Here is a 24,068-nt window from a genome sequence, read left to right on the forward strand (position 1 = left end):
AGAAATACTTTGTTATTCCCAAAACAAGCATGCCTGTTTGGGGAATGACAGCAGAGAATGCCTTCGGGATGAAGTATGTCTCCCTTCCGACATTACAGCATCATTTGATCAAAGTGCCCTGGAAATAGTTCCTGGCAGCCCCCGGCTCTGTCACTCTTCCTTGGCTCTTGCATGACGGCCCTGTGAGGGGAACAAGGGCCGATTGGTGTCCTGATCTGAGGAGCCCGGGGTGGGGACTCTAGGTGTCTCTTGGGTCTGTGATCATTTGGCCTCCTGGAGGCCTGGGGCACTGGAAACGACTTTGTTTCTCTCAGAAGTCAAGCGTGGTACACAGGCTGGTGGCCCCCGCCCGAGCCGCCCGAGTAATGCAATGCAGGCACCGTCTACCCTTACACAAGGCTTTGGCCATGCTGGTGAAGGGACTGTCGTCGGTGGCGTGTCCTGACGTCCTTGGTGGAGTTGAGGGATGTTTGGGCGTTGGCCCCTGGGCCCTTTCTGGTTTAAGTTTATGCAAGTCTGGGCCATGCTGATGTCCGTCTGTCAGCAGAGACCCTTCCTGCTCGCTGCTGCGAGGTTCAGCCGTGGCTGTCGAGTCCCTTCCCTCAGCCCCATATCTTTGTGGACATTTTATAGGGTCGATTTCCAGTATAAATTGCCCATAAATCAAATACAGATTTCGTTTTTCCTCAGAACCATCTGAAAACGCACAGAGAAGAGATGGGAGTGACGCATGTATCTAGTATTGGAGGCGACGTGAATGGCAGGGGGGGGGGCCCAGCACGGAGGTCACGCGTCTGGGTGAAGCAACCTGAGTTGTGTGTGAATGGATGTGGGAGGCCTTCCCTCTGTCTTTCATGTGCTGAGCTGCACGTCGGGATGTGAGGGAGGATGGAGACGGATGGATTGGCCTAGACAATCTGGAGCGGGGCCTGGGGAGGACAAGGAGGACAGTGAGGGATGCAGCCTGGGCATGGGGACAGGACTCTCCCCGCTTCTGTGTTGTAGCGCAGAGAGGCGTTTCTTCATTGCAAGGTATGTTTCTGGCATAATCGGTGGCCAATAATAAAGAACTCATGGATCTTAGTGGGGAAGTGAAAGCAGATTCAAAGCTGGCTTCGCAGATGTCTCCTCTGTGTATTGCAACCCCAGCTCTTGTTTCCTTGTTTGAGTGGAGAACTATGGGTGTAACTCCAGCCCAGCCCCATAGAATCCTGCCCAGCCTGAAGCTGGGCCTTAGCTTTGTGACCGCAGGGCTTTTGCACTCACTCCTCCCACCCCTGCCCTTTTGTTTGTTCTTTTCTCAGATATATTCATGAGTTGGTAGCTTCCTTCCTTCTCTCAGGCGCCATTGACACCTCCATAATGCCCTACTTGAGTGGCATTATGAGTACCTCAAGCATTCCATGTCAGCCCTATTTATTTATTTATTTATTTATTTATTTATTTATTTATTTATTTGTCAGTTGTGGGGCTTGGACTCTGGGCCTGGGCACTGATGCTGAGCTCTTCAGCTCAAGGCTATTGCCCTGCCCCTTGAGTCACAGTCCCACTTCCCATTTTCTAGAGGTTAATTGGAGATACGAGTCTCAGGTCCTTTTGTGCTCAGGCTGGCTTTGAATCTTCCCCAGACCTCAGCCTCCTGAGTAGCTAGGATGACAGTCATGAGGACCATGCCTGGCTGGCCCTGCTTTATTAATCGAAGATATTACTGCATTGTAAATAATAATAAGTATAAGGCTCACAAGAAAGTGTTTTTTCTGGAGGAGTCTCTTTTATGTTCTAGTCTGCTCCGTGTTTAGCATCCTCCAGGATCTAGCAGAGCTTCTTAAAATTTGTTGAATGAATGCATGAATAAATACCTGTGGCTATGCATTTTTGTAGGTAATTCTGTGTCAGCGAGGAAAAAATGTTGCAAAACCCACTTTCATATACTAAATATAATTTAATACACTGGGTCATTTGGCAATTACACAACGAAGTTAGTTTAATGGTTCTCAGGGTAGGGTGGACAGAAGAGCTCCCAGCTGAGCTGCAATAGGGAGGCCTGGGAGAACCCTGTACCAGTCTCACAAAGGGCAAAGCAAAGGCCCTGCCTGCCATGTGGAGCTGGGGCTGCATGGGCAGAAACAAGGGCCTGCTGGGGGACATAGTGCCGGATGCCAGCCTCATGGTGTACAGAAAGGACCAAAGCCTTCTCCTTGACACCTGGCTCTGGGTGGACATCAGGCCTGGGGTGTGGCCATGGGTCACCATAGCCTTCCTGGTGCTGGGTGGCAGGGTGTAGTGGACATAGTCTGAAGGGAACAGTGGTAAGGGCGTGGTCAGAGGGCCTGGGCTGTGGGCGTGGCCAGAGGGTCTGGGCTGTGGGCGTGGCCAGAGGGTCTGGGCTGTGGGCGTGGTCGGAGGGTCTGGATTCCATTACAGATCCACTGAGTGAGCTTGAGAAGCATCTCACCTTCCTTCCTGTAGCTCTCTCATCTGTTCAGTGGAACCTGAAGTCCCGCTCTCAACAGTTTTTTCTTTTCTATTACTGGGGCTTGAACTCAGGGCCTTACACTTGCCAGGCACTCCTTTTTTTTTTTTTTTCTGCTCAAAACTAGTGCTCTGCCATGTGACCCACTGCACCACTCCTAGCTTTTTTGGGTACTTAATTGGAGATGAAAATCTTATGACCTTTTCTGCCCGGGCTGCCTTTGAGTTGAGGTCCTCAGATCTCAGCCTCTTGAGTAGCTGTGATTACATGTGTGAGCCACTGGTTCCTGCCTTTCAGTCCATTTTTTTTTTTTTTTTGTCGATCATGGGGCTTGAACTTTGGGCCTAGACTTTCCCCTGAGCTCTTCAGCGCAAGGCTAGTGCTCTGCCATGTGAGCCACAGTGCCACTTCCTCAATCCTATTTTTAACTGGTAATTTCTGAGAGACAGGTTATTGCTTCCCACCCAGCCAAGTGCCTAAGTCATACTCTGTCTCTTTTAGGATTCCCATAGTTGCTGGAAAGATGGGCATAAACCACCATGTCCAGTTTTCTTCTGCTGAGCGGGAGTCATGGTCTTTTCTGTCCTAGTGGGCCTACCTGGCCTCGCACCACAATTCTCCTGGTCTTGGTAGGTTGGAATGACATGCACCGCTGTGTCAGGCTCTGGGTTGAGAATGTGTCTTGTAGACTCTCCTGCTGGAGCTGGCCTTGATCTGTGAGCCTCCTAATCTTAGCCTTCTAGCTGATTAGATTACAGGTGTGAACCTCTGGCCAAAAACATAAAAAAGTTTTCCTATTATAGAATTTCCTATTTGAAATTTTAACTTGTGGTAGGTTTCCGCTTTGGCTATGGTCATAGGATTGGTAGTAAAAGCATACAGGATGCTACATGGAATATCCAGTGTGTGGTCTCCCCCCGGGGGGATTCCGAGTGATACTGGAAGTGAGGCTGGCTTGCTTCTGCCAAGGTCCTTTGTCTGAAGCCCTGATACCAGGTTGCTTGTGTAGAGGAGACACAGCTGGCATGTCTGAAGCTGGAAGGGCACAAGGCGAATTCTGCTGTGCCAGCCTGGGGCATATGGAGATGTTGATGGGTGGATGAAATCTCCACTTGGGCTTTATAAATGGTTCTGTGGGGTTCATTAGAGCCGAGTATGGAGCAGGAAAGTGCTTTTTATGAGCCATTTGCACAAAACCTTTGTGTGAGACCCCACAAGATGCCAGCTGGACAGCAGGCTGCTAGCCACCCCCTGTGCAGAGTCCTGCCCTGCAAGGCCCCATGCTCACTGTTCCCTGGGGCAGTGCTGGGAGCGCTGGGCTTGGAGGCCACCCTCAGAGACACAGGGAAGGAACTAAGGCCAGGTACCACTGTTACCTGTTTCAAAGAGGACTTGGAATTCAGTCCCCTTGGGGCCCACGAGCCAGGTTTGCACAGGAAAGGTGGTGACTTTAGACTTCATAGAAGAGCCGGGTTCTGAGAGAGAGAGAGAAAGCAGTCTTGGAAGGTCACGTGCAGGGCAGAGGTGAAGCTGAGACCTGACCTCTGTCCTAACTTCGTGTTGTTTCTTGGAGGGGTAAAGAACCTTTGTAATACTTCAAGAGCCATCTGGATATTTAGAACAACACCCACAGGCCATATAAAATGTTCAAGGCAGGGAGTTTGGTCTAGTGGTAGAGTGCTTGCCTCGTATGCATGAAGACTTGGGTTCTATTCCTCAGTACCACATTCATAGAAAAAGCTGGAAGTGGTGCTGTGGCTCAAGTCGTAGAGCTCTAGCCTTGAGAAAAAAAAATCCAAGGGCAGAGCTCAGGTGCTCAGGCCCTGAGTTTAAGACCAAGACTGGCAAAAAAAAATGTTCAAGGCAGGCAGATAGATGCCCATACTACTCCCTGTTTGACCTTGAAGAAATCCTAAGAGCTCTTGATTTTCGTTGGGGGCGTTTTATAATCTGAACCTGAGTGGCACTCTTATGCCTGCCAGTATCTGTCTTGTGACTCTCTCCTTGCTGAATGTCTCTGCTCTGAGAAGCCTTCAATGATGATCTTGAAATTCTTCGCTTTCAAAAAGTGGCTGTATATGTTCATTTTGTACTTGGTCCCTTCAAGGGAGTGGAGGGTCCAGCCAGGATCTCCTACCCTTTGTGGCCCTCATGGGTGCCTGGGAGAGATGGAGAGGGCACCGAGTCCAGCGTATCTCAGGATGGTGGGGTGGCTGAGGCTTGATGGGATAAGCTGAGACTGAACTTTGAACTTGGATAAGCTTACTTTAAGAATCCTCAGGCCCTGCACCTTGGATGCCTTCTGTCTCTGATTGTGGACAAGTTTTTATGATCCTGGCCAGGAGAATAGGTTAGGCATAGTAGCAAATTATTGTAGAAGTTCCAGTGTGTGAGTGCAATCTTCCGTTCTCTCCCTTTCATCCTCCTTCATCTTCCCTTCCTTCATTCCCCTCCTTCTTTGCCTTTTCCCCTTCCTCTCTCTTTCTTTCCCTTCTCCCCCCTCCCTGCTTCTATTCTGGTACTGGGGTCTGAATTCAAAGAACCTTGTGCTCTTGCTTAGCTAATTTTTGCTCAAGGCTGGCACCCTACCACTTTAGCCAACACACTACTTCCAGCTTTTGGGTAGTTAATTGGAGAGAAAGGTCTCACACACTTTTCTGCCCAGAATCCTCAGATCTCAGCTTCCAGAGTTGCTGGGATTTCAGGCATGAGCTGCCAAGGCTTGGCTGGCAATATTTCTTGATCCTGTCTCTTTGTGCATCAGATAAGGGGGTAGGGATTGTTCCCTGCTCAGTCACTGGGGGGGCCATACCATGTGGACCACACGATCTTTCTTGACTGCTGTGGTAAGACCGGGGAACACAGGAGGGCCCCCGATTGCTCTTTAATGCCTCAGCTTGGAAGTGACAATCCTCACTTTTGTTCATTATCTGTTGGCTGTAATTGGTCTTGGGCCTCATTTAACTGCAAGGGGACAGGGACATGTGAGTTGGTCTACCATGAGCGCCCCAGACATTTTGTTAAGTAGGTGGAGAAACAGAGGGAAAGAAGTTATGCCCACCTGTCTTTGCTAGGGAGAGCTGGGTCTAATTCATATTTGGGAATACTACAGTGTTTTCTGATGAATTACTGAAGGCAAAGCCCTCAAAGGGCCCTCACCTTTTATCCCTTGTGGCAGGCTTGGGGCTCTGTGGGCCAGGCCTACCCTGGTATAGAGGGGACCTGGGTGGGGTAGGGTGCTGGAGTCATAGGCCAGAGGAGGAGCCTGTACAGCATCTGTGGGTGTGGACTGAACAAGTACAACCATGGTGCATTAGATCCATGTCACTAAGGTGGAAGTAATGTCACACCCTAAATCCAATCTGCCAACAGTGACCTGGCTGCTGGGCTGTTCCCTTGTCCCTGTCCCCTTATCCCTGTCCCTGTCCTATCTCTTCATCATTCACTTCTATCAAATGGGCTGTCGAGAAACAGATTGTTGTCTCTCTCTCTCTCTTTTTTTTAAGTGGAGGCTCCACTGTTATACACAAGACTGTGACATCCAATCCCCAAAGCCACCACACCTGCGAGACGAGAGCCTCTTCTGTAGTAGCGGTGCCTCTGGTCCTGCATTCCAGAGTCTTCCTGGTCTGGTTGCTGGACTGAAGCCACAGGGCCATGGGGAGTGCTAAGTCCAAGACCTCTTATTTGGGGTGCTTGCCTGCCTGATTAGCCGTAAGTCCCAGCGCAGCCAGAGGACCTGTGAGTTACCTCATTTTGTCCATATTTATGTGGCCAAAAGCGATTGCAGACAAAACACCAATAAAAGCCAGGGCCTGGGACTCACAGGGCGGTAAAGCTGGGGAAACATGCTGTTCTCATGGTTCCAAATTTGGGTCTTTCTTTTTTCCTCTTTTTTTTTTTTTGGCAAAAGAGAAAATGAAATAAGTTTTAAAACAACGTACAGTCCACAATTGAGGGCTGTGGAATAGGTACTGCCTTCAGCTGCTTCCAGAAAATTATTCACGGTCTGTTTGAGCACTAGTTAGACGCTGACACCATGTCTCCTTATAATAACTTTCCTTACTGGAGGCGCAGCCTAGAGCCTTCTGGATTCTATACCTGAGACAGGTAGCTTTGTCAGAACACGTAACGTGGTCAGGACTTGCTTGTGGATCCTGAGAACTGGACTTTGATGATCTGAGGGTCATGAATCCATCCTGGGGCCAATTTAGCACAGGTAAATCTCCAGATTTCAGTACCCTAGCCCAACCTGGATTATGTGTGGTCTCCACCCATGGGATAAGCCCATCCCCTGGCTTTTCTTATGCCTCATTATTGGGGAATAATTGTCTTTTATTTTGTGCCCATCCCTGTCTCTTCCTTTCAGTCTTCCTGGGTAGCACTGTTTAAGTGCTCCTAAACTTAATTAAATTAGATACAAAGCACTCTGTTGGGGTAGCCTTCCACCAACCAGAGGAAGAGGCAGAATGGGAAGACACAGTGGCCTTGTGAGACAACATCCGTCTTCTTCCTCAGACCCTGTGATGTCACAATGACAGCTCTGATGGAAGCCCAACGCCTGACAACCCTGGGTCAGATCTGTGAAGTGGACGGATGACCTCTTGGGGTGATGTGGGCAGGGACCCAACCAGTTGTCAGGACAGTTGAGACTCTCCCAAAGAGATAAAATGGGGACTCTTTGAGTGCTGCAGCAGAAGACTGATTCCTGGGTCCCACTTCTTTTCTTTTCTTTTTTTTGCCAGTCAGGGTCTGGGTACTATCCTTGGGCTTTCTCAAAGCTCTGTCACATGAGCCACAGCACCATTTCCAGCTTTTTCTATGTACGTGGTACTGAGGAATGGAACCTGAGCCTATGTGCATGCTAGGCAAGCACTCTACCACTGGGGCAAACTCCTGGCCCCCCACTTCTTGTTCTCTTACACCAAGAACTCTTCTCTTCTTTCTTTCCCAGGAAGCAGATAGACAGAGCCTCTTAGTACAGAGGGCTCATCTCAGCTGGAAGTTTAACTGAGGCTTATACCAACCTGCCAACAGCCACGAGGATTTCCCCAATTTCCTTGGTACCCGACTCTTGTTTAAAGTCGTTTGCCTTGGCTTATACTTTACTTTTTTTATTTAGTAGAACAAAAATGAAATGGACCAAGACCCTTCCATTCATTGGCCTTTTCCACCTCCATTCTTTTTTGGGCCTTGGCTTATTTTCTCTTTTAAAAAAGAAATAGCACCCCGAATTCCAAACAAGATCTCTTTTTTTTCCCCCAGTAACAGCAAGACTTATGTGGTAATGATGACCAAGCAGATCAAGTATCTGTTGGGTAGACACAGAAAACAGTTAGCGCAGGCACTTTATCCTCTTACTGTAGAGGCCCTTATCCAATTAGTCATGAATTGAATACTATGGCTGTACACGGATGTCACTTGAGTTTCATTTGGGTGATTTTTAGACAAAGGAACCCCTTGGGATCACTTGAATTTTAGAAGAGGGCCTTGCTCATCCCTACCCACTTCATACTCATGTAGTGAGAAGGATTCTCTGGTACTTTGGTTCTCCTTTCCCTCTAGGAGTTGTCCCCTTTCTATTGTCCCAAGTGAGAGATTTTCTTCACACTGAACGTCATTGCTATAAGGTAGAGGACCTTAAACTCATTCTTCTGATAGGGCAGGGTTAGGAGAAGGTTGCCAATGTTGATCACCCACCTAATCCTACAGTCTCTCCCCTGGGCCCTCTAAGAGTAACCTCTGTATCCCTCACAGCTTCACCAAGCATGCCTGAGAATCACCAGGTTGAGTTACCCGTAAGAAGATGGTAATGTAGAGGATTCTGGTTCTTACCTCATCCTGACCTCAACAGAACAACATACCACAAGGATGGCAGGAGAACATTCATACAAATGAATGAATTAGGGCAGGGGAAGGGGCCCGATCTTCACCGGAGCTTCCTCTTTCCACCTATGAAATCCGGAGCACCATTTGTTGATCACTTGGCTACTTCTATTCTCTGGGCTTTCCCTTGGGCCAACCTGGTCTATTCAGGACTTAATTTGGATTGCCTTTCCACAGACCTGGGGTATTTAAGAGGTCTGGGAGAGCCAGGAAAAAAAGAAAAAACAACAACCACATGAACACAACACACTTGGAGGTGTGTTAGTAAGGTTTTCTGCCTGTTTTTAGAGGCATTTACACTTTACAGGAGGAACCGCAGAAGGGTTGAGATGGGAGTGGGGCCACAGGGAGATATGGAAGCTGTGCATTCAAGAAGGTGGGGTGATTTCTTCAAGTTCTACATGGGTGTAGCAGGGCTCATATTTTCTTAGTCCATTGTAGATGACTAATGGTATTTTTATTTGTGGGGGGATACGTGAAAGCTTGGGGGGGGAGGGAAGACAGATATCCATACAATGGACATTTCTAAATTGCAATCATTTTTTTAAAAAAGACAACAGGCTTTATTAATCATAGCACTAATAGTAGCTGGCATATTAGCACCTTCACCCATCAGTCTCACCTCTGCTTCCAGCAGCGCAACTGGAGAAGAGCCAGGTGACATCTATGCATGTAATTTTCAATTGCGATCATTTCTATGTCCTAGTGACCTGTGGTATTGGCTTTTTGCCCCAAGATCCTGCTACGAAGACTTTGGAAGGATGGAGTCCTGGGTGGGACTTATACTAGAATGGTCTTATTCTGTGGCCTTCCAATACTGACATGGTGGTCCTAGAATCTAGAGAAGAAAGATGGCCCACTTTGGCTGTGGCAAGTTCCCACGAGGGCCAAAGTGACTTGTTTTTTGTCTCGGAAATGTTGCCTTTCTCCTGCCCAATGAGCCTGGAAGGATCAGTCTTGGGAAATCTCTCCCTGTTAATGGTGTGCAGACTGAACGGACAGAGATGTGTGTGTCCTGGGAGGCCCAGCCGGAATGCTTTGCTTGTGGGCACCAATCACAGATCCTACTCCCCCCCCCCCTTGGCGGCGGCCTAGTTTCCTCAGTGGGTCAGGGCTGTGGAGCTGGCTCTGCAAGTTGCCATTTTTAGGTTGGGGAGAGGAGTGGGAAATTGTAGCTTGAATTTCCAGGCTGGGGAGTTGCTGCCATATGTGACATGAATCAGGTTCTGTGTCCTTTATGGACTGTATAAAAACACCCACTCCTAGCATCTCTTTGGCGTTTCCCATACAGAATTCTTAACCATCTTTGATAGTGCCAGACCCTGCCGCTCTTGCGACCTTACAAACATACTGGCCTTCGAGAGGCCTCAAAGCCACCTCCCTCCACACTTCACCACTGTAGGAGTCCTAGTGTCGCTCTGATCAGCCAGGATCCATCTTAGAGTTGCCATCTTTACAGTTGGCCCACATGCTCTGAGGGGAGAAGCATCTTATAACCCAAAATGTGATGTAGAAATGGCCATGTGACCCTCCCCCTCAGCCTTTAAGTGTTATGACTCTGTCTTCTGAAACCATGACACCAGTGTCCTTCTCTGACTAGAAAGGTTTTTGAGATCTGCCCAGGCCCTTTCCCAGTTATGCAGCATGATACTGTGATTTGTCCCTTCTTCCTCTTCTGAGGAAGAGCCACCACCCACCCATTTGCTTAAGGATGTAATGCCAAAGACCCATAGAGTGAACAGGTCAGGAAGCAGTCTAGGCTGTGTACAGAGTGGTAGAAGAAAGGACTTCGAAGCACCTAGGTCAGCCTTAATTAAGTGCCTGTTGCATGCTGGGTTCTTCTGTGTACTGAATCATTTGCAGTCCTGTAATTGTGACATTTTTATTTCATTCATAAAGATTCTCATTTCTAGAGGAGTTACTGTGACCTTTGGTCACAGTGGTTTGGATTAGAGTCAGGGCTGCCTGCCTCTAAGGTTAGATTCTGAGTTTCTGGTTCCCAGTAGCTTGGTCTCATGACCCAGCTCTGCGCTGATTTTGGACATGTATGCCTTTTCCACGCTGAGCCTCTGTTTTCCATTTGGAAATGGGAATATTGCAATCCATCCTTCCCCACATATCATCTGTGACTCTCTCCCCTTGGGTTGTTCCTGGGAGAGAATGTAGCTGGCGATGATGTAAGGGATGCAAAGTCTATGAGGTCAGTCTATGTATCCCACTTCCTTGGCTGTGGTCATTTTGCAAGAGTAGCTTATAAAAAGTACATGGTGGGGCTGGGAGCATAGCCTAGTGATAGAGTGCTCGCCTAGCATGCACAGAGCCCTAGGTTCGATTTCTCGGTACCATATACACAGAAAAAGCCAGGAGTGGCACTGTGGCTCAAGTGGCAGAGCACTAGCCCTGAGCGAAAAGTGTCAAAGGACAGTGCCCAGGCCCTGAGTTCAAGTGCCAGGACTGGAAAATACGTAAATAAATAAAAAAGTACATGGTTAGAATTGTTTCTAGATGCATGGGAGACACCCAAGACTTATGCTGATAGTGTAAATGAATTCGGCCAAAAAATAACTGAGGGAGACATAGTAGAGTGCTGAGTCTCTGTGTGGTAAATGGAGGCCATTATTGTGCTGTTGTCAATGTGACCAGTTGTCTACCCCTGGGCAGGTAAGACTGAGACTGAACTAAAATCGTATCTACTTGGGACCATTTGTTCCTTAGGGACAGAAATCCCAGACCAGACAGCATCTGTAGAGGGAGTGTATCAGCTTCCCTCTCTGTGAAGGCTGAGGTTGGGCTGGCTCCAGGCAGCTCTGTACTCAATCCCCATCATAGGTATCCAGTGTCTTTTTCCCCTCTCTTCCTCCTCATTGCTTGCCTCTGCCTCCTTTTGGAATAAAAGTCCTTCCCCACAGTCTTTAATGGTTCATATCACCCTCCCCCGTGCCAGTCTTGCAGGAACTAGGAACAGTCTCTTTCCTAGAAACTTAGCCAGTGTCTCATCACCTCCCATTTGTTGTGACTGGAACCTGCATCTCTCTCCACGTGTAGTCTCCATCATGTCAGGAGACTATAAGGACACAATACGTTGTATCTTACTGTAGGATCCAGGGCTGAGTGTGGAATGGAATCCCACCAACACCCACGATTCAAGAGGAGAGGAGAGGACACAGTGCCAGAAAGGAGAGCCCAAGCCAGATGGCACAGGTGACTCTATTGTTGACCTTCAGCACCCAACAGGTCCCCCAGCACCTGCCCAGAACAGTTCTCTAGTTCTCGGTCCATCATTATAGTTCTGTAATTGTTATAAAGTGATCGAAACTGGGTTTCTATAAAAATAATAGCTATTAAAGCATGGCAAAAGCTACTGCTCACGACAGACATGCAGAGCAACTCAAGTGAGTCGGGAAAATGTTCTTGGCAATTTTGGACAAGTTATGTGATGGAATGTTGAAATCAGCAGAGGCTTGAGCAAAGGTGGGGATGCATTTACCATGTGCTCCACAGGGAGCCAGGATCAAGCCTTTCCTGAAGCCATCTCAACAGCTTCTCTATGGAAATGCGGTTACTCTATGGTTCAGGAGAAAAGCCAGGTTTTAGTTTGACCTTGTGTGTGTCGTTGACCCCAAGGTGCGCAGACTGTTAGGACTGCATGCGTTTCTCATGGAAGTGGTGGTTCCACCCCTTGTTCTTCCATTCCTCCCTCAGGGGCAATCTGGGCATCACACAGGAATCTAGGTGCCCAGCATTCCTTTCATCTCCTTCAGATATTAACACCTCGCATTCAGTGTGTGTGTGTGTGTGTGTGTGTGTGTGTGTGTGTGTGTGTGTGTATCTCTTCCTTAGTCTCATTCCATGTGGTTCAGGTAGACGTGACAGCTGACTCTCACTCCCACCTGCCGTGACTCAGGAGACAAAAGGAGTGAGGCATTAGGCGGCTTACGTGGATAGAATGTTAGCTGACAGTCACGGGTGGGCATGTTGCCGCTTCAGATACTCCCAAGATTGAGGCCCTCACAGTATCATACAGACCCAAGAGTAGGTAAAAAACAATTCATTTTAACCACAACATCCTAGGACCTAAAGTTAACTGTCCCTGAATCTAGAACGAATCCTAGGACTTTTAGTTCATTTGTTACAATAAATTCTGTGTGGGCATCTCTTCTCCTCTGCCTCTTCTTGTCCTCCTTTCTCCCCTTTCTCCTTTCTTGGCCCTCTTCCTAGCCCTTTCCTTCTCCTTCCTTCTCTTTCTTACTCTTCCTCTTTCTTCCTCTCTCCCAAACTCAAGGGCCTCTGGGGGACTTCTTGGAGGAAATAACAATGCCACTTGAAGTGACAAAAGTCTACTAAATCTGGAGATTAAAGTGAGGATCCAATTGGGCTAGCCTTGGAAAAGGCACATTAAAAAAATTGAGAGTCAGATGCCAGTGCTCATGTCAGTTATCCCAGTTATTCAGGAGGCTGAGATTTGAGGATCATGGTTAGAAGCCAACCTGGGCAGAAAAGTCCCTGTGAAGTTCTTATCTCCAAATAACTACTCAAAAACTGGACAACTGACAAAAAAATTAGGGCTTATCCCTTGACTCACGTGAAGACTTGGACAGTAAAATGGCCTGATTCTAATCTGTCTTCTAGGAAAGTTTCTCTTGCTTCAGTGTAGGGAATGGACTAGGAAAGCCAGGAGGGAGGCTATTTCTGAAGGAGGCTTGATGAGGGTGCCATGAACTGGGGTAGCAAGAGTGTGGGTGAGAGTAGACAAGGCCAGAAAGTTAGGAGAGCGTGTGGACAAAGTCAGTTCCAGTGTGTGATGGGATTGGGAGACCAATAGAATCAAGCAGAAGGGATCCTGGTGAATGTCTGGATTCTGATTGGGGCAGCAGGGTATCAGGAGACATCCAAGATGGAGATGTGAGTTATTCATCAGATAGGAGCAGGCTGAGTGTCTGGATACCACCAGTGAGTCTTGATTTGAGGTGGCCATTGTCTGAGAGGGATCTGAGGAGCCTGGTCTTATATTCTAGGAATATTCTGTGGTATATACTGCTGTGATTTGGCTGTGTCCTCTGGATTATGTGTTGGTATTTAGAGATATCACCTTTGGGAGGGAATTGGAATTAGATAAACTCATGAAGAGTTAATAGAAATGAGGTCACCGTGATGACATTAGTGGCTTTATAAAATGTGGAAGAGAGAATGGAGCTAGCAAGTTTTCTCCTTCAATGACTCAGCAAGAGTGCCCCCACCAGATGCCAAAGAGATGCCAGCATCATTCTCTAAAACCATGAGCTAAATGTGCTTCTAGTCTTTGTAAATCATCCAGGCAGTGGTATGCAGTTAGAACAAGAAAAAAAGTGGATTAAGAAATACTGACTTGAAAACTGTCAACATAAAAGTTTATTTCAGTCCTTGGATGGCTGGTGTAGGGGAGAGAGAGAGAGAGAGAGAGAGAGAGAGAGAGAGAGAGAAAGAGAGAGAGAGAGAGAGAGAGAGAGAGAGAGAGAGAGAGAGAGAGAGAGAGAGAGAGAGAGAGAGAGAGATAGTCTCCACTGAACAATGAACTGACAGTTTGATCAAATGAACACCAGGAAGCTGACACATATTTTGTATTGGGGGAGTAGGAGAAAAGAATGGTGGGCGAATGCAGTCACGATCTTCAATGTACATGTGTGAAAACAGAACTAGGTAACTTGAGGGAATGGGTGGGGTTGGGAGAGGCGGGAGAAGAACTATACAAGGGGTCACATGGAACCAGATGCATTGTATACATAGATTGACATGTTAAATTGAAGCTCCTTTGTACGACAGTTTAAAGATAATGAAAAAAAAATTAAACAGGGTAGGAGTGGTGCCAGGGAAATGAACATGACAGTGTTTTAAGAAGAAATGATTTCAACATTGTGCCAGTCAGTGATTGGTAGAATCTTTTCAAGGAAGTGGTGGTGGCAGGTATTAAACAGGCTGGGAATTGCTTTCAGCCCTCTATCTTATGTCCTTAGCCCATCCAATGTTGGCTACCTCTAACTTTTGAAAAGGGTTCATATCAATCACTAAATGGTTACTCAGAGCTGGAAGGGAGGGAGCAAGAAAAGACCAAGTCAACAGATCCTAATCAATAATGGCTAGGGTGGAGGAAGGTGAAGGTCGGTGTTGGTCACTGAAAGGAGAAGAAGCCTGGGCTGGCGTGGTCATTCTTGAAGACGGTAAGGTCACCTAGGGACGTCCACTGGTGGAGATCATGGTTAGCTAGGTGCTGAAGTCTTTGATGAGAGAATGCTGTCCAGAATGCAGGGAGTGGATAATATTGCTTGAAATGTGAGCCCCCAAAAGGCCAGAGTTTGTATAAACAGCCTGAAGATTTGCAGGTCTCAAAGAGGAGGTGAGGTCACAGATGACCCTCTTCAGATCCTCAATGGTTTCCTCTTTAGGAGGTAGCTGGTAAAATGTTGCTTTTAGGGGACGGGAAGTCATGTGCACGTGGCTGTTCTCTGATGATCACGGTCCTGGGATGAGACACATTTGGAAAAGCAAGCCTAGCCAAGTGTGGTCAGCCCTTTGAACATGGGCCACGGATACAACGTTCCTAGCACCTGCCCCATGTCTCCTCTGCGTGCATGCCAATGGCCAGGCCCCCAGAAGTCTCTGTACAATGTTACTACATGTTTGATGTTCTTGGGAAAAAAAAAGCGGGACCAGATAATCATGATTTAAAAATAAACAGCAGAGACGAAGTATTTTGCTTCTTGGCTGGTGAGGTCGTCTGCTCAAGTGGGTTCTGGCCACAGTGTACTTGGAGGACTTTGAGGTTTGGCAGCCTGTGGGCTTTGTCTGAAGAGGGTTGGGCCTGTTCACAGATGACAATTCCCATTTGCCGCAGTCATGACCAGGCCTTGAGCTGGCAGGACTGGGCCTTGGGCTTTCCCCTGTTTTGTTGACCTACCTCTGTCTTTTTGCCTTTCTGCCTTTCTGGAGTGGGATAGAACAACTCCATTGTCCACCACAGAATTACAACCAGGGGTTTTCTAGTCAACACAGGCCAAAGCTTTGCCAGATAGTTGTCAAGGATTTTTAAGCACAAATGCAAGATGGTAGAGGGCCAAGTTTCAATGCTAATCCTGAACATTTAGATGTATATAGCTTTCCAAAAGCAGAGATCTTAGAAAAAAGATGATTATAAAATACTGTCCACTATGCCCCCAGGGAGGTGTGAAGGGAAAGGAATTAAGAAGGGAGAAGGTGTAGAAACCAGAGGCATATGGTCACCAGAAGATTTGTGGTCAACATCTGATTCTCACAGAGCTGCATCACTGTGGCCTGGAGGGAGGGGTGCATTCTATGGGGGCTATTTGGAAATATACTGTCTGATCAAATTGTTGTATTCAATTACTTAATCAGAAGAAAACTATCTACAAGTTTTGTAATGTGCAAATTTTATTTAGCAAAACTAAAAAGCATCTGACCTGTGAAAGTCCTGTTAATATTTTTAAGCAAATAACAAAGAAGGGAGAGAGAACAAACTTCAGAGATCAGAAATAAAGAATCAAATAGACAATTATAAAAAGGAAAGGAAGCTAGTCACTGGCAGTGGGTGCACATCTGTACTCTTATTGACTCAGGACTCTGAGATTAGAGGATTGAATTTCAAAGCCATCTGAAGCCATCTGGGGAAAGAAAGTTCATGTGACTATTATATCCAATTAACCACCAAAAAGCTGGAATTGGATCTGGTTCTCAAGTGGTAGAGTACCAGCCTTGACTGAAAAATGTAAGGGCCTGGGCCCAGAGTTCAAGTCCCAGAACTGGCACCCCGCTTCCCCAAAATAAAAAAGAGATGCAAAATTGTCAGAAACACCCCTTCTCATTGTCTTCAGGTCTTGGATCAGTTTTGCTCTTATCTAAGAGGCCTTCCCAAACTATTACATCAAAGAACTGAGCCTGCATTACTCTCTAATCTCTTACCTAGTTTTATTTTTCTTCATGATGAGATAGATTTATTTCCTTTCTATTCTGACCATCTTGGCCTTTTAATTGTAGTGTTTGGTACAGTTTCAGTCAATGTAATTATTGATACAGTGCAATTTAGGCCTGACATTTTCCTGTTGGTTTCATGTTTTCTCTATCTTCTTTCCTTTTTTTTTTTTTTGACAGTGCTGAGGCTAGAACCCAGGGCCTTGGGCATGCTAGGAAGGTGCTCTACCACTGAGTTACATTACCACTGAGTTATATTCCAAGTCTCCCATCTGTTTTTGTTTTTTTTTTTGGCCAATTCTGGTGCTTGAACTCAGGGCCTGACTGTATCCCCGTGCCTCAAGGCTGAGGTACCACCTAAGGCACAGCACCGCTTGACTTTTTTCTGAGCAGTTTATTAGAGATAAGAGTCTCATGAATTTTTCTGCCTGGCTGGCTTTGAACCATGATCCTCAGATCTCAGCCTCCTGAGTAGATAGATTACAAGCGTGAGCCACCACCACTCGATTCTCCCATCTGCCTTGTGTTCTGCCTTATCTTTCTCCCTTCTTTCCTGAAGAGAAGAGGAGGAGAATGCAGTCAAGAAAGCAATGTATGACCTACAAACTTCAGAAGAGTGAGGGAAGAGTTGTATAGGGGAGGGACAGGTGAGAATGGGTGACATTCATCAAGATGCATTGCATTCATTAACTGCTTTGTCTAATGGCAACTCCTTCGTACAACCACTTCAGGTTAGAGGGGTTCTTAATATTTTGTTTGTTCTCTTGATCAGGTTTTTAGCTATGGGTTTTGATGGCTGCCCTAGGGTGTGTCATTAGCTTGCTGGGTATTGACTCTAGTTTATACCTGGAGTGGAAGCTGTACCATTTAGCACTGAATGTAGGCTTCTGGATATAGTACAAGTTTACGTGCTTAGCTCCCTTTCCAATCAGAACATGAGAGACATCTAGCTTTTAAGGTATGCAGGAAAATCCCTCATACCAGGTGTTATGATGGGAAATTCATTGCTACACTAGGCAGTAATCCTCCAACTGCCTCAGACTGCAAGGTAGTTTGTCAGGCGTCAGAAACCGAGATAAGCATAATTTTGTTATGTATCTTTGATGGTCAGTCTTTATTTAAGAGTCTCAGGGCTTGAACTCAACTTGAGCTTCCTCAAGGCTAGCACTCTACCATGTGAGCCACAGTACCACTTCTATCTTTTTCTGTGGTACCAAGGAATCAAACCCAGGGCTTTATGCAGGCTAGGCAAGTACTCTACTACTAGGCCAGTCTTTTTATTTTATTTTACTCAACTGACACACTGTGTAACCTGAGTTAAAGATTTTGAAATGCATGTTTAAAGTAAAATTAAATATTGATATCTTTTTTTTGTTTTTCACTGAATTAAGTAAATGATTAACAAGGAAACGTCTTCAATGATCTCATGGTCATATGGAATCCAGAAGACACAAATCCACTGAAGAATGTATGGCTCAAAAATTTGTTCCCAAAGATAGAGTGCTCAATGAAAGACCTAAATTTATGTATCCTTTTATGACTCCCTTAGCCTGAATGATTATTTTTCTAAGTTTGTTTCCTTCATTTTCAATCTCAGATTTTCCTAGGCATGGGTAGACAGAAAACTGACAGCCATGATGGAAGCACAGCCAGCTTCAAATCAGTATCATAAGATTCTTTAAATACAATGGCTATTAAGGTAATTTGAATATTTGTTCAATTATCATCCAGTTTTAAAAAATAATCGATATAATGCTTTCACAAGTTCATTCTGTCAGTGAATATCTGAGATGAATACAATTGTCACTAGTTTAGAAGCTGAACACTGATGTTTTTCTTTTCAATGATAATAAAAATACAAATTTTGGTAGAACACAGTGTTATAGAACAAATAATTTTCTTGCTAAATTGAGATGTTTCTAGAGTAGGAATGTACTTGGAGGTGGTTGGTTGCATGAATAATTAATAACTGTTTCCAAACAAGCTTCTTTTTCAAATCAATTGAATTACAAGTCCTCATTGCAAAATTTAAGTAATTTTACATATGCTTAGAAGATTGAACTACAAGAATTTGGTGACAAACTGATTCTGAATATGAAATAATACCACAGCATGACATTCTATACATTTTCCCCTTGCTGTCATTAATTTAGTGATCTCCAATTTTCTAATTGTTTTTTGTGTTCGTCTTGCAGCTTGAACTCAGGACCTAGGCACTATCCCTGAGATTTTTGTACTCAAAACTAGAGCTCTCCCACTTGCGCCACAGCTCCATTTCTGGCTTATGGGTGGTTAATTGGAGATAAGAGTCTTGGATTTTTCCTACTGTGGCTGGTTTCAAACCATGATCTTCAGATCTCAGCCTCCTGAGTAGTGAGGCATGAGCCACCAGTGTCTGGCTGGGCTGTTCAGATTTTTAGAGAACAACTTTGTGAATCAACTTAAATGTCCTAAAATGTTATTGAGCTTTTGTGTATACAAGTCCTCCAAATTTTGGGTTATTTTGTGCAAAGCCAACTGGAAATATTTAATCAATTTTAGTGAATTGCAATGATTGGGAACAAAGCAAGCAGGAAAACACTTTTATCTGCAAAAGCAAAAGAGAAGCTCAAGAAATTAAATAATGAGAGCTTAAATCACATTTAATATTTATTACTCTGATTAATATGAGGGCTTTGGAGTCTGTGGAGTTGGGAGAAGACTACTGAGGGTGTTCATAGAATAATTAAGTAAATTTATAGTCTGCATTTTGGTGTAATGAAATTGAGTAGGCTTGTAATTTTAAGCATCTAAAACTGGTGAACCATTCAGAAAACTTACAAATAGAAGTAATTTATTTGACATGTTCTGTCAAGGAAAACTATTCTCAGGCAAAAGGAAAGTATCTGTGAAAATATCTGAAGCAAAATATTTACTCACTTCAATACAGAAAATAATTAAAATTGACAATGTCCTCAAGTTAACTGAATTTTCTCCAAATATCCAAGATACCACAGCACTAGGAGGCAGAATGTTTACTTAATTAAAACATTATGGATTATAAAGAAGGGTTGACTAAAAGAGCCAATGATTTTAAGTTTATTAATAATGTGAAGTTCTGGAAAGCATGGCAAGTTGGTGGAAAATCCAACATGATAAGATGAAGTTGAAAACCTACATTCCCCAGAGAAATTCAGAGACATAATTTTAGAGGGCCTAAGAAATGGGTTAAAAGATATGAATATGAAAAAGGGATGTTGCTCTATTTACATTGGTTTTCAATGTTTGTATTATCAGAACATACACAAATTGTTTCGAATATATGCCTACCCATATTTGTTACACTTAAAAATAGTTTTGAGAGGTCAGGCATGTGGTTTAATTGGCAGAGTATTATGAATGAAGAGTCGGGTACTGAGTTTGAGTCCCTGTATCAGACTTAAACTTTTTTTGAGCTGTTGATATATTTTAGATATGAGGCCTTTGTCTGTTGTCAAAAAATTAAATCAGTCCAAAACTAATCTCCAAAGTAACAACCATCCCATTAAAAGATGGGTCAAAGACTTAAAGAGAGTCTTCACTGAAGTAGAAACAAAAATGGCCTATAGACACATGAAGAAATGCTCAACATCTCTGTTCATAAAAGAAGTGCAAATCAAAACAACGCTAAGATTCCACCTCACTCCAGTTAGAATGGCCAGGATCAAGAAAACTAATAACAACAGGTGCTGGAGGGGATGTGGCCAGGAGGAATCACTACTACACTGTTGGTGGGAGTGCAAACTCGTTTAACCACTATGGAAAGCAGTATGGCAATTCCTCAAAAGACTAAACATAGAGCTCCCCTCTGACCCAGCATTTCCACTACTTGGCATTTACCCAATCGTCCAGAAACAAGGACATACTAAATCCACCAGCACAACAATGTTGATTGCAGCACTATTTACCATAGCAAAGATATGGAACCAACCTAGATGTCCCTCAGTTGATGAGTGGATCAACCAGATGTGGTATTTGTACACAATGGAATTCTATGCTGCTGTCAGAAAGAATGACATTGCCCCATTTGTTAGGAAATGAAAAGACTTAGAAAAAAAATCATATTAAGTGAAGTAAGCCAGACTCAAAGGAACTTAGACTCAATGGTTTCCCACATTTGTCATAATCAGTAGAAACCTTGGGCTTTCCTAGCAGAGATTTGCAACAGAGCAAAACCTTGATACAAAAGGCCTTATAGTATGATGCTAAATGAAAGGACCTCTAGGATATAGAAACATAAGCCATATAATGAATGATTGTTGTTCTTAAGATACTATGTTATCTCTCATCTCTTTTCCTGTCCCTTAGTTATCTCATATTGTTACAGTAACTCACTTTGTTACCTGATATATCGGATATATTTGTATTTGGTTATTTGAAATTGGATAGGGAAGGGGGGGGGGGAGGGGGGAAAACAAGATGAGGGGTGGGGGTGGGGGGGAGGGAAATGGGGACCAAGACATGTGAAAGGGTATCAATGTATGGGAATTAATACACCATCTATCTGGCAAATATCATGTAACCCTTCTATTAATTACAATAAAAAATATATAAAAAACCTTTTGAAACTAGTTTTTGAATAGAAAAATTTTGTGATTAATCAATAAAATAACATCAATTTGTTTGTCAATACATACATAGTATATTCCATAATTTTGAATTAGTTTTGGTCCTCCTTTAACTCTCAAATGTCTCAATTAGGATGGTATGCTGTATAAGTATTTTTGATGATGGTAGCTTTGTATATCCCTTCATACTAGTTCTTTCCTCCTCTTCATTCCCTTTTTTCTTTCTTTTTTTCTGAGCTTGGGCTTTCTCTAATCTAGCAATCTACCACTTGAGCCACAGCTCCACTTCCAGCTTTTTCTGTGTTTGTGGTACCAGGGAATTGAACCCAGGGCTTCATGCATGCCAGGTAAGCACTCTAACACTAGGCCACAGTCCTGGCCCATCAATACATTATTAACTAAAGATAGTGGTTGGGTGGCATATAATTTATAATCTTCTTACTACTCAAGGAAAATATGAAAATTTGATCAGAAATGTTCAGTTTAGGACATGTTAATGGTTAATGGGAAGTGGTGGTCAGATACAGATTGTACAAATAACTCTTGATGATCTGGTTGAATTCTACAGGAACTTTTAGAGAATCTTTAGCACAAACACATACCTTTCGGACAATTCTTTCAGTGGTGTATATCAATATTCACACAAAAGCTCTCTCTCTTTTGTTTGGTTTGGCACTTTTGTTCATTAGTTGGCTCTCTACCACCTGAACCATGCCTTCAAACCTATGAAAGATCCTTTAATAAAACTTGTACAGGAGGGACGTTGATTGATTATACTTTCTTACGTAGAATCAGTCCTGGCTCTTACCCTCCAGACGCTTCTCCAATGACAAAGTAAGATATATCACTAAACACCCCAAACACAGAAGGAACTGCAATCAGGAAAGAGCTGTCCATACAGCGTGCCTCGCAGCTCTGAGAAAGGGTGGTGGCTCTCCTGAGCCATAAGTGAGTCAGTCCTGAGGAGAAGCACGATTGGCTCTGGTGCTCTGAGTCTTGGCTGCTGTGGAGGTGTCTGACTGCTTGGCACCCCTGACTCTGCACAGCTCCCTATCCATGAACCATCTAGAAGGCCTCAGGGAAGAACATGCTGTGGTGAATAAGCCACCATGTCAATGAAACCAGCTGTGCCCAAGGCAGCCATGGATTGCTGAGTGAGTTCAGGGGGAAGAAATTTAGCCAGGCTTGGAAGAGGCCTGTGAACCAATGACCCAGCGACTGGAATGTTTTCAAAAGTCTATTTTTGTTTCAGATAAAACCTAAAACAATGAGCCACTTGGAGAAGCCAGCCTCCTGGAGATTGGTGATGGTTGGACTTGCAGCTCACTGGGGAGGTATGTGGAGTGCTTTTCATTGTGTCTCCTCTTACAAGACAAAGCCTCCAGGGAATCCAGTTGAGAGTCTGCTTAGGCCAGGTCCTCTTCCACAATGTTCTCAGTAGCGTCTCCATCCACCACCCATTGGCCTGTGTTTGCTTCTTTCCTGAGCTTCCCTGAGCACTTAGCTGGTACAGCTTCTATACTCTGGACTGAAGACCACCCATAGAAGCACAGGATCATGTCAGGAGTGATTTGGGTTCAGGGTCTTGGGTTCTTGTACTGCACACTTAGCAATCAATGGCAAGGCAGGCTCGCTTCTTTTCTCGGCCAATCCAAAAACTATTCTGGAGAAATTTGTGTGTTTGACTGTTGAGGCTGTGAGTAGGAAATGACGGATAAAGGATGTTGCATCCAGTGCTCAGGTAAGCGTTACCACCTTAATCCTGGAGGCAGGATCCAGGTACCATTTTGTGCCTCGTGGATTACCCATGTTACATTACTTCCCCTCTGTGTCATAGGCCAGGGAACTAGGGACCATTGTCTGGCTGGTAAAAGACAGATGGAGAGAATAAGCATGAAACCGGGCAATGTGCCACCTGACAGGGACATCAGAGCTAGTCAGTAACTTCTTACAGACCCAACGCTCACAAGAGGGGTCGGGTGTCTCCCCTGTCCTCCTCAACTTCCCCCAAAAGCCTAGACTGGGATCTGAGAAACCTTCAGGTTTAAGGTTCACAAGGCCAGAAGAGAAAAAAGGAAAGAAAGACTAATGGAATGGCCTGAGCATGAGGGCCATCTTGCCACAGAGCACACATCTGAACTCTGGATGCAAGCATTGGCCTCACTGGTGTGAGCTAAGACGCCTATAAGCTCTTGCAATGGCCATTTATTCTTTTCATTTCACCAATGGTTATGGAGTATTCTGGGCCAGCTCTGAGCTTGGCAGGAGGCTATAGAGATGGATCCGGAGTGACTCTGCCTTGGGGGTGGGCAGGCCTGCGTAGGTGATGTTAAACCATGGCACCTAGCATGCCTGAGGAGGCTGGGAGGAAAGAAGGCTAGATTGTTAGGATGGCATGTGGACTGACATGTAGGAAGCGCTTCTTAGAGAAGGTGTGATGATAATTTATCTTTCCCTTTTTTATTTTTCATTTTTATTGTAATTAATAGAAGGGTTACATTATATTCTCCAGATAGCAGGTGTCTTACTTCACAAATGTTGATACCCTTTCTCATGCTTTTGTCCCCATTTCCCTCCTCACACCCCCTCCCCTCATCTTGTTTTCCCCCTTCCTTATCCGATTTCAAATAAACAAATAAACATATATACAATACACCAGATAACAAGGCAGAATACTGTAACAATGTGAGAATAACCAAGGGACAACAAAAGAGATGAGAAATAACATAATACATTAGGAACAACAATCATACGTTATATGGGTCTTGTTTCCATATCCTGGAGGTCCTTTCATTTAGCCTCATCCTATATGACCTTATGTATCTAGGTTTTACCCTATTGTAATCCTCTATTAGGAGAGTCCAAGGTTTATATATTTTGCCAATTTTTGAGATAGTTTTCCTGCTTCACTGTCTCAAATGTTGACTTTTCAGGTATGTCATGTCCCAACACCCTTGGCTAGGCTATGGAGATGATATTTGGTCAAAGATTATTCTAGATGATTTTCTGAACTTTTTTTTCTGAAATGATTAGTATTTTAATTAGTAGGCTTGTAGTAAAGCTAACGACTCTTGATGTTCACAACGTGGAGGAGCCTTATTCAATCAGCTGGAGGTTTTAAGTGAAAAGGTTATTCTTTCTGAAGCATGGATGAATCCTGTAGC

Source organism: Megascapheus bottae, chromosome 7 (genome assembly GCF_031878675.1).
Source record: "Megascapheus bottae isolate mThoBot1 chromosome 7, mThoBot2.hap1, whole genome shotgun sequence".
NCBI classification, from domain to species: domain Eukaryota; kingdom Metazoa; phylum Chordata; class Mammalia; order Rodentia; family Geomyidae; genus Megascapheus; species Megascapheus bottae.